The 15,033-nt window shown below is 27.7% G+C and overlaps 2 protein-coding genes across 5 annotated transcripts in view; one reads left to right on the top strand and one right to left on the bottom strand.

The window, feature by feature from the left end:
• The window catches only part of LOC102672993 (peroxisome biogenesis factor 2), a 27,501-nt gene that overhangs the window by 1,583 nt on the left and 10,885 nt on the right, over window positions 1-15,033 (bottom strand). The window contains exon 2 of the mRNA XM_006621964.2: window positions 14,029-14,031. The gene's annotated coding sequence lies outside the window, so the exon portion shown is untranslated. The remainder of the gene's footprint in view (window positions 1-14,028; window positions 14,032-15,033) is intronic.
• Window positions 69-15,033, top strand: part of LOC102673534 (stress-activated protein kinase JNK) — a 155,887-nt gene continuing 140,922 nt past the window's right edge. For all 4 annotated transcript variants that reach the window (XM_006621968.2, XM_031513492.1, XM_031513488.1 and 1 more), the window contains exon 1: window positions 69-1,117. The gene's annotated coding sequence lies outside the window, so the exon portion shown is untranslated. The remainder of the gene's footprint in view (window positions 1,118-15,033) is intronic.

Here is a 15,033-nt window from a genome sequence, read left to right as displayed (position 1 = left end):
GTGTAGCCGCGCGCGCGCGTTCAGAAAGCAAAGTGGGCGAACAAGTCGATTCGAGCCAGTCGAATCGAGCGTTTCGTTTAGTCGGTAATCAGAGACACGAAAGTTCTGTAAAAGTTACAAAAAATTGCGTACAAGGTGAACGCGAATGCGAACATGAACGTGAATGCAAATTGAGACACACAAATATAGGCTGAATTGTATTCGAATGATAAAAAAGGATTTGCGATTCTCCGATTTCACGTAAATTCGTGGCGTATTTGTGAAAAAGAAACTAGTGTACGAGAGAAAGCGAGGTTAGGAAAAGTAGGACGGTGGCGTTGTTGAAGCGACGCGACACGATACGACACGACACGACACGACGTAACACGACGAAAAACGACCCGGCACGATTCGTCACGACTCCCGACGACGAAACACGACTCGACGCATCGGCTTTATTCGGCTTCGACGACGTCCTCTGTAGGAGAAGCGGAGGTAGCACAACGCGCAGCTTCGATTTCGAATCTCTAGTTTCCCGCAGTGAAGGAATCGCAGTCGTGGGGGGTGCGCACGCGACTGCCCTCTGTTAGCGGTTTGGAAATCACGTGGAAAAAGGAGCGGAGCGAAGCGGATTTTAGTCGCGGACGGTGTGCCTCGCAGCACAGCTTCGAGAGAAAGAGTAAGAGGAAAAGAAAAAGAGAAGCGGTGAGAGGAGTGGTGAGGGACGGTGAGGTGCGGTAAGGAGAGAAGAGAAGAGGTGTCGGTGTACGGGAGTTGGTCATTGTCAACCGGTGGTGATCGAAGGGTTTGCGTATTCGCGAGTAACAACCAAGCAATTTGAGGTTAGCTCAAGGGATAGCTCGGAGCGAGCGCGATCTAACTCGAGTCTCTCGAGCCCGCGTCCTATCGCGTTTCGGGCTCCATGTTGCCGCTGGTGGAATGACGTCATCGAGTGTTGGTGCTTCGAGAGTGAGCTCCTTCCTTACCCGTTCTATCAAAGTTACCCGATCATGTTTTCGTGATAAATTCTAAGATATTTTGGTGCGGGAGACTCGGTGAACTCGGTGAACTCGCAGTGATTAGCGGCGGTCGCCGATTAGCACTACTGTGCTCGGCTGCCACGCATCCACCACCAGAGGTGAGTACTACCAATTATTATATAATGTTCGGTTTTTTCGTTTTCATTGCTCTCAATTCATTACATTCGCTCGAACCATCGATCCCATCAACTGTCAGGTTAACCTCCGATCCGACCTTCCGATCTCTTCTCTCTCCTCCCTTCCGCCCTCGTTCATCATCTCTTTTTCGCTCTGTCCCCCCTTACATTATTCAGTCTCCCGTTTTTGCTCTTTCTTTTTTCCCCTTATTATATATCGCGTATATACGAGCTCTCTTTTTTTTCACCGATTTTTTTTCACCAGTTCCATATTTATTCGCCACTGTCTTTTTCAGTTTCGCGTCTTTCGAGGAAAAAGGCAAGTTAATTCGACAAACTATAACCTCTTATGGTGTTCCTGTTGCGAGCACATTGCCTTAAAGCGCATTAGCCGCGGTGCGCGTCGCACGCGTTATTTTTGTGTCGGCCACTTGTTCGCAACCACTGATCGCTCGGACACGATGCGACGTGATGGTTATATCCGCCCCGAGTAATTTGTTCAAAGGAACGAATCAGGCTTCCTCGATTATCACGATTCGCGATCGATATCGAAAGTATTATGTTTCGCTTGCGGACGTATTCAAAAGTCATTAACCTTTTCATTCCCCGTCTTCGATAACGTTTATTCGTAATTCTTATGTTTTTTTCGAATTCGGTCCACGTAGCTTGCTCGCGGATGTTTTGTATTGACTAGTAGCATTAGCTTTTGCTATTTTTTCGATTTTGTCTTCTTTGTCACACAATTTCCGACGCAAAACACGTTTCTTTGTTTTCTTATCGTATAGCAAAACTGTCATCGCGTATGTGTCTACGATTGTTCAACGAGCGTGACAAAAACATACGGGTATGCTTGTTTACGCATGGCGCAAAGCGACACGCGCCACGCGTTTTCCAACCACAGATTCGGCCCGGTTGTATCTTTATTTTCTTTCTCCAAGCGAATGTGATTTTTTTATCTTTTATATTTTTTACGTTATTTTTTCAGAATAACAGAAAAAAAAATAATAATTTACAAACATAGTGTACCGCGTAAATGGTTTCGGTAGAAAGTGGGCGTGGCGTGCAAAAATTTTGGTTCGATGATCGTATTTAGACTTTCTCGCTTCGTCACATGTCGTTCATCACAAAGAATATTTATTTGAACACAAAGAGTAATTCAAATTAATATTTACTCATATTATTGATGTGTTTATTTTTTCGATAAAATAAATTATTTAAAACATTTTTCGTCTCATGAATCAACAATATATAAGAATTATTCTGCTATTTTTATATTGTAAATAAATTTTTAAAAAAAAAGTTAAAAATTTTTGACATTAATGATAATAATGGGATTACATATTTACAATACATCCGTATCTTTCATATTTAATATGAAATTAATTTGAAATTATTGTGGTCATTTAATGTGATCAACATATTTCCTGAACACAAATTCGTTCTTTCTTCGCATTGGCGGTTTCTCTATCAATAAATCGAATTCGTATATCGATTACAATCCAACAATTTTATAATATTTTCGTTTCTTTTTTACCATGGCTATGATCTTAATTTATAAGTTATGGCTTGTTAATATATTCATATTTGTAAAATTTTCTTTGTTGTTACTTTTCTCTTATCACTGTGATTAAGTTTCCAATAACGATAACTTGCCAACTTTTATTACTTTTTCCGTTATATCACAATATCGCTGACGTTTTCTTTATACGTTCTTATCGAGTCTCTAGACAGTTCGTTGAATGGACCACGTGAGTGTTGAACGGTCTAAGTGGTCTCTTTGCTAATAAAAATATTCTTTTCAATGTCGAGTCAACAATCGTTCGATATATATTTTTTAATTTCATTCGTTATTAGTTCTGTAAATAACGAATTTTTCTATATTTGAATTTTTTATATTATATTTGTGTGTTTTTTGTGTATTATGTTTATTTTTGTATTATTATTTTTTCACATTGTGTTACAATGACACTTTTGCGTTTTTTCTTTTCTTATTTTGTTTATCTTTTTTTTGTATCATGCTATTATTTTATTCGAAATAATATTAATTTCACACTTGTTTGCTAAATTTTTGGATTTTTATTCAATATCCTAAATGAGATTCCAAAGTAGGTGAATTACGAGTATGCATATTACTACATCACTGGCATTCATCGTGGCAATCGCTCGATCGTAAACCGATCAATGCTTACTCACAGATTCTCGAAATTCAGGCCAAATATGCGTAAGTGTTCCGTTCAATAAAATTTGAATACAGTATATAAAAGAGATTGATATAACCGATTAAATTTCTTCGTCATTGTCGATATATTAAAAAATATGTTATAATTAATATATTGTAAAAATTATTAAAAAAATAAAATATACAAAGACAAGAGTGTTTGTGTTTGTCCGTAACGTGCTGCCATCTTGTGATTTTTGCACATCCCCGTATCGTGACCCCGTGGAACGGGGTCATGTGTACCTAACCGCTTCTTTGTAGCGTTTCTCCGCATACACGATCGTTTTGCCCCGTTTTTGAATTTTTTTCTTCGACATACAGAAAAATTAGAACAACGTTCGTTGATTATTTATACGTTTCGTACAAATTATCATCTGGATAAATACATTAAAAAATAACTCTCTTCATTGGTTCTATGTGTCGGAACCATGGACAAAGAGTGTGCTCGAAGAAACAGAACTTTCGTTTGCGTTCCGTTTTTACGATCTGATGTATCTGAATCGCGAAGAAGATTGAGAAAGCAAAGTGACACGATAATCGCGATATGTACAGCATAGAGAATGGTATTCCATTCTTGACCGAGAGACGAAATGGTTGGATAAGTGAAGCTTCGCTTCAGCGGAATAGGTGGTGGCGCGAGGCGTGGCGAGGTATTGATCGTCGTTGCGATTTCCCTTCCTTCTTCACCCCCGACCAACGTCATCCACCGTTTCGAACCCTCTCGCTTTCTCGTCCTCCTACTCTAACTGCCGCTTTGTCTCTCTCGCTCCATCGCTCTCTCGGTCGACCCACCTTCACCCTCCGACTCTGTCTCTCTGCTGTCGTTCTAGCGTTGCTACTTTCGCCTACCTTCGCCTCTTGCCGACGGCATTCACCCTCCAGTCCACCGAACGAATCCACACGCGTCTCCGCATCTCCGCTCCTCTCTTCCCTTCTTTTCTTTTCGTTTCCCCGCTGGTGATCTCGCTATCTTTTAACTGTACTTACATCTCTCCTCCATGTATCTTTGCTTTTCTTTAAAATCTTATCAATCGATCGATCGAAATTACGATTACATCTGTTTTTTTTTATTTTTGTTTAGTTTTTCTCTCATCTTTCTTTTCAATCATTACTATCTATTTTCTTCTCTATTTTTTTTTCTTTTTATTCTTTTTTTATTCTTATCGTAAAACGGAACAACGATACTCGATTCGTTTTTTCCAAATTTTCTCGAGAATCGATTCGAATATTGTTTAACGATTGGTTAATTGTGGTCGTTAGAGCGTAATTTTAGAATCGGTTTGTTTTATGGCATCTTCTTTACCGATATCAAACGATGAAAGTTATCGCAAGCTGGGTGTATCGCCATCTGTGAAAGGGTAGCTCAGTTACACGAGTTTCAAGAAACTCGCCAATCTTGTTAATGCTGTTAGTCCCAACTCGGTTTTCAGAATAAAGGAAAGTAGAAAGTTGGTTTTGTCGAGTTTATCTTCTTCTTCAATCCCAATCCTCGTCTTTATCAAAGGTTAATTCTCGGTATATAACTGAATCTACAAATCTAAAGTGATCTATAGCTCTATAGATAGATTCATATTTATCTAATTTTTGTTATCTAATTAGCGTTATTATCGATCGCTAATTCAATTGGATTAAAAATGATCCAGCTGCTGGACCGTAGGTAATAATAAATCTCTTTGAAGTTACTCGTGATCTATTGATGTTTGTGTTTATAATGTCTATCATATTTTTTAAAATTTACATTTTTTACAATTTACATATACTGATTTATTTTAATCTATAAATGAAATAAATTATTTCTCGAAAATGTTTATTAATATTTCAAATGAAATTTTCAAAAATGAAATTTGAATTTGTTTAAAAAAAAATATTTTAATATAAAAATATTCTTATAGATGTAGATATTAATATATCTTAATTTAAAAAAAAATGAATTTGATTTTTATAAATATCTTAAGTGCAATTATAAATATTTGTTAAAACATTTTTTGAATAAAAAATTTGTTCGAAAGATAATTTATTATAGCATTTATTATATTATTATAATTTATAAATTATGTATTTATAAATTATTATATAATATATTATTATACATGATTATTGTAATTATATCTGCAGATTACGAAACGTCATAATAACTTAGGATTAATGGTAATATTATTTTTTTTAAATCATAATATCCGTGTTTTTATATCTCTCGAACGATTTAATCGAAAAGCTATATTTTTAGAATAAAGGTGCAGCTTTTCCTGCAATTTTTCATTCTCTTTTATTCTACGAATTTTCAATGTTGAATTTTAGTTCTTAAATCTCCGATTAATCAAAGTGCTAGTTAAACGATTGCGAATTGTAGAACCTTTCTTCCGTTAATGCAGTTTTTAATCATTACCGTTTATCGATATTTATTTTAAATGAAATTTGATATAAGAGAAAATTTCTGGAATATCTTTGCTTTTATAGATTTTCAAATATCATTCGATATTTGAAAGATATCTCTGTGGTTTGATTATATTATTCATACCATAGATTTATTCAACGAAATTTGCCGGTTTACGAGGCAAGTTCGCGTTGCTCAAGCTTGTGATTGGAATTGCTAATACAAAATTTCGTCCTATTGGATATTCTTACCACGTGTCGGTATCGCGTTGAAAACTTCAACAATGCGCTACATTGAGATACTCTACAGTTCTTGTAGAAAAATTTTATTTACTCGATTAAAATCTGTAAGTATTATTGAAATTGTTATCAAAGTTAAAATTTAAGTTAACTTGGCGGAAGTAAAGCATATTATACGTTATATATACGTACATAAGTGTAATTCGATTTTTCAAAGGAATTCCAATCAAATAGTGAATTAAAACTTTCGAATAATTGCAAAGGGAAAGTTGTTACTTGTTTTTAAAACGATCATGTTTTTTTAGTCGAAAGGATAAAGTTGGTAAGAAGCTCGTGAACTCGATAGTTGCGTCACAGTTACGTCACATCCAGGTAAATCTTTGAGGAAGTAATAAATTTAGAACGTCGATGATCCTTCGTGGTTAACGAGAAATTTGTAACGCTTCGTAATTGATATTCAGTTACGATAGTCACTATATCTGTTAATTATGTTTGACGAGTATATTCGTCGTGAAGGAATGTTCCGCGTTATGACGTGTATATTCGTCATAAGAAGTTGTTATTCAAATTAAGATTTTATAATTTTTGAAGGTAATATTTGAAATATTTTTTCGAGACAATAGCGAAATAAAAAAATAAGAAAGTTTATTGGAAAAATTACATAGTGTGATTAATATGAAGTTTAGATATAAGAGTATATTTATTTTCTTTCTCTGAATTTTTAATTTATCATTTTTTTTCCCATTTGATATTTGATTTTTCTGACTTTTTTTCTTGAAATAAAAGAAATTTATATATAAGTTAATGTGTATTTTGTTAATAATCAATATATTTAAGTAGTTAATTGATTTTTAAAAAAATTAATATTTTGTTATAATTTAATTTAATTTTAGAATGCAAGTGTCTGTATTTGATCTATATCTAATTATCTCTTAATACATATTTTAATTAAATATTTTTGATATTTTTATAAATTTTTAAATATTTTATAAATTCTATAGATTATCTAAAAAATTTTGTTTATTTGTTTAATATACAGGTTTCATTTTATTTCCATTTTATTCCAATTTTTATAATTATATATTACAATAATAATTGAATCATTATATTTACATGTTATTTATAAATATAATATAAATTTTATACATCTTATTTTGCAAAAGATTACAATTATCTCTCTGAAATTTATTATTATTTTATTTTCTTATTTACAAAATATTCAAAATGTTTTTAATATTGTTTTTAATATTATTTGTAGAATCTTTTTTTTATAGAGAATTATCAAATTAATCAAATAATCTGATTATTTTGATATATTATTGAAAAAAGATTAATTTTTAAATAAATTAGTATTGAAAAAAGATTAATTTATAATTAAATCAACTCGTTTATTTTCTAATAAATTTCGCAAAGAAAATATATAACTATCTATACATCTCCTTTTGGAATTCTAAAAAGAAATTAAATATTCAAATATTATTGAAAAATAATATTAAGATAATATGTATTACTCAAATATCATAGCTACTAAAACTGTATAAATAAAAAAATAAATAAAATAACTTTTCTTAAGAATATATCGATGATTGCTCAAATATTATATATCCATTTTTAATATTTCCGAAAGCAATGTTTTGAACATTTACAATAAACAAAAACATAATGAATATAAATATGATTTTTATGCAAAAAAATCAAGAATTATTTGTTGCGTGTAAATGTTAAATTTTTCAAAAAATGAATACACAATATTTGCTATAAATAATCGATATATATTTTACTATTTTAGAAATATAAAAATTATATATTATATATTATAAATATATAAATAATTTCATTATTTAAATATAAGAAATTTATTAACTTGTTACATGATACATCTTCGTTATTTCCTTTATTATTTCCTTCCGATTTATTTCCAATATAAAAATTTCTTAAAATTAAACAAGTGTTTTTTAATTCTTTTATGTAAAGAATTTATGAAATAATATATTAAATTTTTCTTTTTTTATATGTAACATGCATATTTATACTTATGATACTTATATATTTTTGAATATTTATTTTTAGACTATATAAATAATTCTTCAAAGAAAAATTAAATAAGTTTTATTTGCAATAATTTCGTAATACGATAACAAAAATGAATATCTTACTAATAATAAAGTACTTGAGCATGCCATTGTTTGATCAATCAAGTCAAATTTCTGAAATTCTTTATCTTCCATTTTCTCTTCGACCTTTCTTTTTGACTTCGCAAAAGTGTTTGATTTGAGATAAAGAGTACTATTCTAACTTCGTTTCTCGTTTCTTTTATTACTAAACTAATTTTACTACTAAGAATGAAAAAAATACATATTTAAATTGAAAGGCTCGGTGTGAGGTTAATTTTGTTATTAGAAATTTTACAATATTAAAGAAAAACCAATTAAATAAGAAAATTGTGTAAAATTTTGTAAGTATATATGAAGATTGTATTATTAATTTTTAAATAAAAAATTTTTAAATAAATAAAAATTTGATTGCTAGTAATTTTATCAAAAAAATTTTTTTTTTTAATGAAATTTTTCTTGAAATTGAAAATTGAATTGAAATTGAAATTAAAACTAGAGAAATAACAATCTCAAAATTCAGTTTTATTTATCAATAAACAAGAGTAAGAAAAATTATATATATATATATGTATAATACTCAATCGTTAGGAAAAAACAAAACGAATATTTTTGAGTAATTCTTTATTTTTTTTTTAAAATCATATTAAATTTATTTTTCATATATTCTTGCTTACGAAACAAACATTAGAGAAAAACATTACAAAAAAATAATTACTAACATTAGATAAGTCATATTATAATATAGTTTAAAATTTTATTTTTAAAATATATTATAATATAATATATATATTTTTATTTTTAAAATAAAATATTATAAAGTTTTAAGTGAAATTTACAAAGAATTGAATTAAAAATAAAAATAAACTAATTTTCGATAAAATTATCATATTATTTCTTAACTATTTCACTTTTGACTTTTTAACCGAAACGAATTGTAGATAAGATTATGCAAAAATTCGTTTAATCATGCAAAATATAATGTATAGATATATCTAGTATCTAGTTCTCTGTGAATAGATTATGAATTATATTATGTAATATGTCATAATTTATAACAATAAATAAAAAATATGATTTTAAGATAAGAATTATATATTATAAATTCTTTTATATTTGATAAATATATATAATAAAAAATATTGGTAAGAATATTGTTAACAAAAAAATTATTGATTAATAAAATAGAATTTCTTTATATAGAATTATTTATATAGATTATTATTTATTATTGAAAATCCAAATTATTTTATATTTTAAATTTAATAATCTATTATTTTTTTAATTAATCATTATTTTATCACTTTATGGACAAAAAATGTTTGAAATTATCGCTTGATATTGATATATCGCCATTTATGTGATTAAAACAATAGAAGATTATTTTCTTAATACAAGAGTATATTATCTATTTTTGATTCTATTGCTTGTACGTCTATTTTTACATCTAATTTACATCATTTCTACATTGATCACGATAATGCAGTAATTAAAAATCTTACACTATCTGGTTAATAATCTTGTGATTTATTTTATTTAATCGATAATGAATGAAGTATTATGCGTCTTCTTAATTAAAACTGCAATTAACAAATAGTAAGTGAAACACTTTGTATATTCGATTTTTATATTTGAAAAGTTAAATTATCTTTATCAGAGTCTTCTATTTATTATAATTAACAATAATCCGATTATATCAGTATCACTGCTATAGTATATTATATGTCATAATTATAATAATATTCATAAATTATTTGAAGTGTGCATTCTTAAATAGAGAAGAATGATAATCGATTTTATATATACAGTCAATCTTCAACATAGTTAATTTGTTTTATATTGAAATGATGCGAAACAAATAAATCAGAGAATTATACAAATATTAAAAAAAACAAAAACAGTATGATGGAAACATTTGTGTATTCATATAAGGTTATTTGGGTTATTTAAATTTGTTTTTGTTTTAAGATTGTTGAGATTGATTAAATATGATATAAATGTTATATAAGAAGGATTGTTGCAATTTTCAAAGAATACAGTGTTATATATGTTGATTGTATTAATTTATAAAATTTAGAATCAACTTATTGATTCTGTTGTTTCTGTAATATTAAAAACTATATAAATTTTATGTACTTAAAATATTTTTATATTATTTCATATTGCATATCGTTAGACTCAAATAATTATATTGATAATTATATTTATCTATGAATAACTATCTATGAATGTCTACATAATATATCTACATATTATGTCTACATAAATATGAACTTTTTTCATATAACAATAACCCTTAAGAACTTACTTGTAACAGCATTTCAAATTTCCGTTTATTGACAATCTTTTTATTATTTAATTCCAATTATATCCATAAATAAAGTATTATTACTATTATATTATGAAAAGTTAATTTTTTCTAAATGAAACTTGCACAAACTCTTTAATTATTTCAATAATATGAATTGCAACTAATATAATATAATACATTTATTATACATATGTTATTTATTCTATTATAAGATGTATAATTTACAATATTATAATCAATGTAACAACATTATTATTCTATTATAATATTAACTAAATTGTGAAACGAAGCGTCGTAAAGATGCGTTTATCGGTTTCATTGATTTCTATACATGGATTTGGCTTACGATAGAGTTCTCCTGTTGCAGAATCGATTATCTCGTATTTATATATCCTCTATCCTCTGGTGTTTATCGGTTCACTAAGCTTTTTCAGCGATGGTCAGAAGCTTTCATAGTCGCAAGAATTTTACAACGGCTCCGTGTCTATCTTCTTTATACGTAATAATCTATTATATGCAGATTTCGCGTGCTCGTTATTATGCCAAAGACAGCTATGATATTCAACTGCTTGGTGATAGTTTTCGTGTCCCTGAACGCAGGTGATGCGTGGTAATCTTGATAGGACGTGCTCGAGTAATGTAACGGTCGATGTACAGGGTGTTATTAAAATTTTGGCACAATCGAAGGAACGATCTTTGATCTGAAAATAAAACGAAAATATAGAATAAAATTTTTTTGATATATAAAATGTGGTATGAAAACCGAAACGAAAGTTTTTTTGATTTTAAAAGAATGGGAATTAATGGAATAAGATTTTTTGTTGAAAAAGTCAATGTTATCGATTTGTAAGTTGATTTCAGAAATATATACATATATAGTTTATATAACTATATATAAATATATAGTTTTTAGTATTTTATTAGAAATTAATCAAGAAATTGTATAAGAAAATAATACATATTAGGATTAATTAATAATATAATATAATATAATAAAGTTATTATAGTTACTAATTCTCGTATTATAGTTAGACTTATTTATACTATACTATAATATATGTAGTATATAGTATAATATATGTAGTATAATATAACTATAGTATAATAGTGTAATTAATATTAATAATGATAATAATTCATTTGTTTTTGAAAAAAGTTATAACATTTAATTAATATTAATAATTAATAGTACTATTAATAATAATTTAAAAAAAAAAGATACAATAATTATAATTGACAATGGTTTCACAGTTTGACTTTCAAAGATAAAAATTTATAGTATAATAATTGAAAAAAAAATTATATTATCTTTATGAAAAAGAAATAATTGCAAATAATTCACGAATAAAAAATTTCAAAATATTTCGGACATAATCAAAATTTTTATACCGATATGATATTTCTTTTATAATTTTAATTGATATAATATTTTCATCAACTGACTAAAATTCGTTAATTGTACATGTGCATTTACAATTAGACACAATCTATTTTGTTCACTCAATATGACTAGTCATTGTCATTTCGTCGTTGTATTTATAAACAATTTAATGTCAAGTTTGTGAAGTCATAAAAGAAGTAGTTAATTAAAAAAAATAACCATATCTAATCATCATAAATTAAAAGATAATATCGTTCAAATATTTAAATAAGCAAAGAATTTGAATACATTATTATCAATTCATGATATTCTAATTCATTGACTAAATTTTGTCTGGAATATCAAAACTGATATTTTTAATTTATTATAAACTAAGAAAATAAAAATGCTTATCAATTCTTAAAATTAATTAAACTAACATTATTTATAAACAACATATATAAATATTAATGGTTACGAAGGAGATTTTGTATCTTAGTACATTCCAACAAATTTTCAAACTTGATTTTCTAAAAAAACATTTCTCATATGGATAAATATTACTTTAAATTTTTGTTTTAATATTTTAGAAATAAAAATTTTTTCTTTTCAATATTCGATTTTTAATATTCGATTTTTAATATTTTGTAAACTAAATTGAATAAATTCTTGAAATTTATTTATTAATATTATTGCATAAAATTGTATATATGTAATAATATATTCTATATTTAACGAATATATTCTATATGTTATATTCAAGCATGTGCTATTTTCGTACATGATATTTTTGAAAATAAAGTCTCACAATAAAAATTTTCATTTTATTTTTTGTTAGAAATCAGCTCTTTTTCGATTACATTACTATTTTGAAAACATTCTATATAAATCTCAAAATATACACGAAAATGATAGAAATTCTTGACGAATTCATTGATTTAAATAATTATATATGACTTTTGAATTGGTTTGATAATCCTTAGAAAAGAATCCTTGTTTTAAAGTCGTGTTATGTTTCTTTTTAGATTATAATTAATTAGATAAAAAATCACATAAATATCAATATAAATATAATCAAGAGAAGCAAGATAATTAAATTTTTGCTTTGTCAACATTGATGTGACATTAGAATTATTCATATAAGAAAATGATGATTAATTCAAATAGTCATATACGGAGTATTACGAAAACCGATAAAAATTAATTTGAATAATAAGTGACTAACGTGATGAATAATTAATTCAACCAAAAATAAAATTTCCATATTTTTTAATTTAATTTTTCAAAAATTATATCGATTTATGATATTTTCCTCGTGAAAATGAGATCAGTTTTATTAGTTATGTAAGTAAATAATTATATTTAATAATATATTTCTCTCATTTTTCTTTATTACTATACTTTTTTTATACTATTTTTCTTTACTACTATAATACAGGTATAAAACGACTTTGGTTTATCTTATACTTCACTATCGTATCATATCATATCATATTATATACCGATTATATATCGATTATATATTATATTTCTTTATATCTTTTTCTATTGTAAATTCCATACTTTCAAATCAAGTTGAGTTATTAGTTACATTTAGAATTCAATTTAATGAAAATTTTTCATTAAATAATAAAATAAATGAAGTTAAAATTTTATATTTGCCTATTTCTCTTCAAAATTTCATATTAACTTTTCAGAACTTTATTTAAACATTCATGTAGTAAAACATTCACATAACCATTCATATAGAGTGTTTCTAAAATCGTGATACAAGTGATTGGCTGGTTTATACGTGGTTTATATAGTTTCATATATAAAAATAAATAAGTCGAAAAATTTTTTATTTAAGATTTCATTATTCGATTAATTTGAATAATTTTTAAACACAAATAAGAAATTGGCTAATAATAATAATAAGATAATTTTATCTAATCTTTCATTTAAAAATTAATTTTAGAGAACGAATTTGAAAATTCGTCTTCTCGATTTCGATTTTTCAAAAACAAGCATAAGTAACAAAATTTTATTTTATTTTTCTTTTATTACATAATAGAATATGAATTCAATAAAAAATTAGCCAATTTGATTTATATGTGAAAAATTTCCAAGCTCGATTTATTCAAAAATGAGGTCTTAAAAAAAAATTTCTTTTTCGAATTAATTTTATACGTAGAATCATATATACCTTATATAATTTTAAATATATCTATTTCAACTTATTACTTATTTATGTAATGCCGCGCATCAATGTTAGCGAATAGTCGAACGTGAATAGTTCACGTTCTTTTTATCTTATTCAAACTTATTGTCTCCCATTTTCGCTAAAGAACGTGACTCCAATTCTCAGAATTCTATCTACCTCTGTTAGACGCGATGCAGTCTCGACATGTGTTTACTATCAAAGCACTTACTATACTTAAGTACTTACTGTTCCACTGTTGGAAAAAAGTTTCACGAAGGGGAATACGTATGTCTGATTGCTCAAAGTGGAGAGGGGGAATATCTATTTTCAAACGCTTTTTTCTCTCTAACGTATCTATTTGTCAACATGGTCGCACGTACTAGTCCACGACAGAGAAGGACAATGAAGTCTCTCGCAATCTTTCGTGCGATCTCATAATTATTGAAATAATATTGAAAAGAATTACGTATCTCATTCGCAGGGATAGAATCATCCCTCTATTCACGAGTTTGAATATTCAAAAGAAATCTCTTTGCCCGATGCTCTCTCATAGTCTGACAAAGAATCTTTTTACGAATTTTTTTTTTTTTTTTTTCACCAGTATGAATAGTATTTCAGAGAGTACGATGGATAGAATAGAGAGATTTCGAAAAATGACACATTTGGAAGAATCGAAAACAATAGTAGATCAATTAAAGATTACGAAAATGAATGAGACGAATGCACAAAGGTCGTATTGAATATTATTTAAGAAATTTATTTAAGAAATACTTAAGAATAATATTTGGAGGAGTCAACGAAACTCGTCGAAATTAACAAGTAGACACGTTCCTGCCCTATTTGACGCGAGCATCGAACAACTTTCAATTAAAGAGCACGCAACGGGAGGACACGGTACAGGAATTGTGTATGGAAAGGACTCTCTCCCCTGAACCACTTCACTCCCTATGGAGTAGCTCGTCGGAATCTTCCCTAACGACCGAAGAAAACCGCGCACGCGAAAACAATATCTCGGTTGTTTGTGTTGGAAGATGCACGATGGGGTATGCACGAGTCGAGACTAAATCCTGCCGGTCGGGAAACAAACGGGAGTCTTCGCTCGA

Source organism: Apis dorsata, unplaced genomic scaffold (assembly GCF_000469605.1).
Source record: "Apis dorsata unplaced genomic scaffold, Apis dorsata 1.3 scaffold_651, whole genome shotgun sequence".
Classification (NCBI taxonomy): Eukaryota; Metazoa; Arthropoda; class Insecta; order Hymenoptera; family Apidae; genus Apis; species Apis dorsata.
The sequence above is the reverse complement of the archived record's forward strand: the minus strand, read 5'-3'. Positions and strand labels throughout refer to the sequence as shown.